This window comes from Nicotiana attenuata, unplaced genomic scaffold, assembly GCF_001879085.1.
Source record: "Nicotiana attenuata strain UT unplaced genomic scaffold, NIATTr2, whole genome shotgun sequence".
In the NCBI taxonomy this organism is placed as follows: Eukaryota; Viridiplantae; Streptophyta; class Magnoliopsida; order Solanales; family Solanaceae; genus Nicotiana; species Nicotiana attenuata.
Window position 1 is genome coordinate 39,770 of NW_017670263.1, and position 4,763 is coordinate 44,532.

The 4,763-nt window shown below is 38.4% G+C and overlaps 1 long non-coding RNA gene across 1 annotated transcript in view; it reads right to left on the reverse strand.

Annotated features, from left to right (window-relative positions):
* The window catches only part of LOC109236896, an 11,814-nt gene extending 9,746 nt beyond the window's left edge, over nt 1-2,068 (reverse strand). The window contains exon 1 of the long non-coding RNA XR_002069559.1: nt 1,584-2,068. This is a non-coding gene — a long non-coding RNA (uncharacterized LOC109236896). The remainder of the gene's footprint in view (nt 1-1,583) is intronic.
* Nucleotides 2,069-4,763: the final 2,695 nt, after the last annotated feature.

A 4,763-nucleotide genomic window follows, 5' to 3' on the forward strand; every position in this document is an offset into this window, starting at 1 on the left:
TGCTTAGAACAATTGTGCTTGATAGCGTACAAGAATTGAGAGAGATGGTACCGTAGTGTAATGGTTTCCGATCCCCTCTTTATGGGGTCTTCTCCCCTTTTATACATTCTGATTAAGGGTAAAAATAAGGTAGGTAAATTAATTACATCGTGGATCCCTGTAATTACGCCTTAATGGCCTGAAGTGGTTGAGAAAATCACGTTTGGGCGAGATATCCGGCGACGCTTGGTTATCCGTTACGAGTCCGGCTTCCGACCTTGTGTGTTTCTCCATCCGGTGGTGACTCATATCGAGCTCTGCAACGGTCTCGAAATGACTCGACCTCGGTTGTTGACGTGGCCGTCGTTCTACCTTGCATCCAGGTCGGGTTCGATGGCCCCGACTTGCCCCGGACCGGACCCAACCCGGTCGGGCTCAAGCAAAAAGGGTATCACCCAATACAAGAGGTAAGAGGAGATGAATGGGAAGATACTGTGTTTTGGTAACAAAGAGGAAAATAATTGCGAACACCTATTGTTCGGCTTCACCCCTCTTGCCTTACCTTCGTAGAGTGATAGGCAGAATCCAGAAGATGTGATCCAACAATATCGCTCTTAACACCCTGAAGCCCAAAGTGAACGCATCATTCCTCACTCTCTCGATTTCTTGTTGATAATCTTTGAGTTTGGTGACCAACATATTCAAAACTCGTAGCGTCGATATTTTGAATTCGCCACAATCGTTAGCCTAAGTAATTCCCAAAAGTAGCTCAAAAAATGATAAAAATCAAGTAAACATTCAGAAAGCAACAAAAAAAAAAAACTCCCCAGAGCTGAACTATAATATGATCAAAATGCCATGAAAGTTCACATGTAGCTCCAACAGAATGCTATATCAAGCTCCTTGAAAAAGAAATAGAAATTTTAAGCATAACTTTTTGTAAGCAAATTAGTATAAAACTAATAGTAAAAAGTACATTTGTATAAATTCACTTTATCAAATGTAGTTCTAAATGCTTGAGCTCTAAGATACTAAAATCAAACCTGCAAAAGTCTCCAATTAAAAAGCGCTAGTAATCTGCCAAAGTAACATTAACAAAAAAAGGGAAAAGACAGTTACTTCTAGTTTAATTCTCATCGAGAAGCGGCAGTTGTGGAAGTGTCGAAGCTCATCTCTCTAAAAAAATTTACTATATATCAAAGAAGAACCAAAAATTGAAATATTAGAGATTAGGTTGGCCTAATTGCTTATCAGATTTTATCATATTACAAAAAAGAAAAGGAAAAAAAAGAAGAAGAGAAAAGCTAGACGTGTCAAGGAAATGAATTATTACGTGCAATAATCATAGTGAACTGCACTGTGAGTCGAAATACAATTTTAAACCTATGATTGTTCTTAAAGATCAGTTTTAAGATATGCATTCGCGAGAAGAACTTTATTTAAAACATGTTTTACATTATGTACTCATTCAAATATCATTTGGTGAATGAGTCAGGCATACAATCAAACATATTGGGTGCATAGTCTACTTCAATAATTATCATTAAGACTACTCAATAAACGCACGACCAAAAGAAAGAGAAAGAGAAAGTAGAAAACTTAACTACGAAAATAGGTGCATCTTCTGCTTTCTCTTCAGAAGAGAAAAGACTGTCACACAAGCAGTTGTGCATATCATCCATCCTCATCTTTCCTTGTTCGTGTCTTCCTTTTGGAATTGTATCTATAGATAAACTTATTCTTATAGAAACAAATAACAATATAGCACAAATTAAGAGACCTAATCTTACAGCGTCAATTCTGATACCTTGCAATCAGGTACGATCACTCAAGAAATTATTCAAAACAATCAAAACCTAACACCCAAGAACTCAAGTTTTGCATATCATCCAATATCTTGGGTGCATAGGTCACTTAAATGGGAATTTAGAAATTACCAACAGAAGAAGTTCAAGTTTGGCATATAAAGAAGACTATTTTGAGAATTTAGAGAGGAAAAGAAGTGATATTTCATTATATTTTGAAATCCTACATAAGAGCCCACGTTCCCAGAGATCCTGCCTTAAACTTCCCGACGGTTCCACCGGCTTTGTATAGTTTTTTAGGTCAGAGTCGCGCAGAGAGAAGTTATATTATGTGTGGGTTTCAGAATATAATTTTAATTTCAAAATTACTGTTTGTTTAAAAAAATATAAATATTTTATTATTTTAAAATTCAAATTCAAAAAATAAACTAATTTTACCTAACTTAACTAATGTTTTATTTAAACTGCCACATGGCATTTTCTTAACGTGACAATTGGAAAATTTTGAATAGTGATTTCTTTCCTTTTAATAATAGATAGATTTTTTGTGTGCTGATTTGTTTCTACCTTTAGAAGTACTTCAGGCTAGTTTGGTTGTTGGATTGCCATTTCTTTTCTCGAAAATTTAACATGAAAATAATCCCTAAATATATTCTCTGTATTATAATACTCGCATAAGGTGTCTCTAAATGAAACCATACCGGGTAATATTGTTGGTGTCACGATCCAAGCACACGGCACATATTGTCTACTTTGGGTCTAGACCCTGTTTACCCCAAAAACAAGTAACAATTAAATTTGTACGCGGTTTAAAGAATATGTGATTTAATTCAATACGAATGATTAAGAAGAACAGGTAAATGAGTTAAAGACAAAGTAAATGATCAAACCAATCCCAATGTAGTGACCAAGCCTGATCTTAGATTGAACAGTGGAATTCGATCTCGATTGGACCTTCGGTACAAGCTCGGTCGCGAGTAAAGAAAAGAACAAATAAATAATGCTTTGAACAATAGCTAGAAGACAAAAGTAAGCTTTATTGCTTTGATTTGCGTGTCACAATGTGTTAGAATAAAGAAAATCTTCCCCTTTGAGGGCGACTATTACGGTCCCCTACTCGTCATGCATAACCGTTCAATACGTTTCCCGAGGTCCAAAAGCTATATTTAATCCTGATCCGTCATTTCACCGTGTCAGATCCCAGATACAACATTCATTCCTCTTGAGTTTCGATACGAGGGGCTCCTGGGCCTCGATTATAATCACGTCGAGCCGTGCTTCCCATTTGTTCCCTCATCCGGGAATCTGGGAAAACTTTGCCCCCGATTTTACCCATAAACAGATAGTCCCCCGATTGCACCTTATAAAGATCTTAACCTAGGGGTTGTGGCCCCCAGTATTTGAGGTCGAATTTGTGAAGGCTCGAATATTGTTGATTCGGTGCAAATGATCAGCAACTTCAATTGTAGGCCGGCCTTCGAAACTAAGTAATTTTGTAATGACCCGACCGGTCGTTTTGAGCATTTAAACTTCGCTAGGTTGTTTGAGTGCATGAGTAGCTCTGTAGGATGTATTATGACTTATGTGAATCATCGATTTTGGTTTTCAGGTTATTCAGAATTGATTTGGTAGAATGATTCTCAGCTAGAAACTTTAAATTTGAAAGGTTTGACCAAGTTTGATTTTTAGTATTTGACCTCGAATAGGATTTTTGATGATTTCGTTAGCTCCGTTGGGTGATTTTGGACTTGGGAGCGCATCCGGATTGTGATTTGGAGGTCCGTAGTAGAATTTGGCTTGAAATGACGAAAGTTTAAATTTTGGAAAGTTTGATCGGGAGTGGACTTTATGATATCGGGGTCGGATTCCAATTCTGGAAGTTGGAGTAGGTCCTTAATGTCAAATGTGACTTGTGCGCAAAATTTGAGGTCAATCGGACGTGATTTGATAGGTTTCGGCATCGGTTGTGGAAGTTTGAAGTTCCAAAGTTCATTGATTTCAAGTTGAGGTGTGATTCATTGTTTTGATGTTGTTATGTGAGTTTTGAGGCTTCGAGTAGTTACGTATTATGTTATGGGTCTCGTTATTATGTTTGGACGGGGTCCCGAGGGGCTCGGGTGAGTTTCAAACGAGGTTCGGATCATTTTCATTTTATGTTGCATTGCTGAAGATTTCTGGTTCTGGTGTTTCCGCATCTGCGCAAGAATGGGTGTAGATGCGAATTTGCAGATGCGGACAATTGGCTGCAAAATGTAGCAGGCTTGGCTAGGGGTCATCGCAAATGCGGAGGAAGAGTCGCACCTGCGAGTGCGCAGAAGCGGAAAATATTCCGCAGGTGCGAGTGGTCAGCTAATTAGTTGTAGTCGCAAAAGCGAAGTAGTTACCGCAGATGCGGTGGTCGTAGATGCGTCATTTGTCCGCAAATGCGGAAAGTGCTAGGCAGAAGCTATAAAAGTCAAGGGTTTTTGTTCTTTCATCATATTTTTAGATGTGGGACTGTTGAGGCGATTTTTGGAGCAATTTACATCACAACGATAGGGGTAAGTATTCTACACTTGGTTTGATCTTAATCCATGTATCTATCTTCATTTTTGGCAATTGGTTGATGAATTTTAAAGAGAATTTGGGGGTTTTGGCCTAAAGTTTCATAATATAAATTTTTGAGTTTTGATCATCGATTCAGAATTGGAATTGAGTGAAACTAGTATGGTTGGACTCTTAATTGAATGGGTTGTCGGATTTTGTGAGTTTTATCAGATTCCGAGGCGTGGGCTCGGGTGTGATGGCATTTTTGGAGCATCACTTGGCTTGCTCGATATTGGAATTGGCTTGTTCGAGGTAAGTAACTCTTCTAAACATAGTGCTGAGGGTATGAAACCCCGAATTTACATGTTGTGTGATTGATGTTGAGGTGACGCAAATGCTAGGTGACGGGCGTGTGGGCGTGCACCCTGTGAATTTTGACTCCGTTGTTGCCAG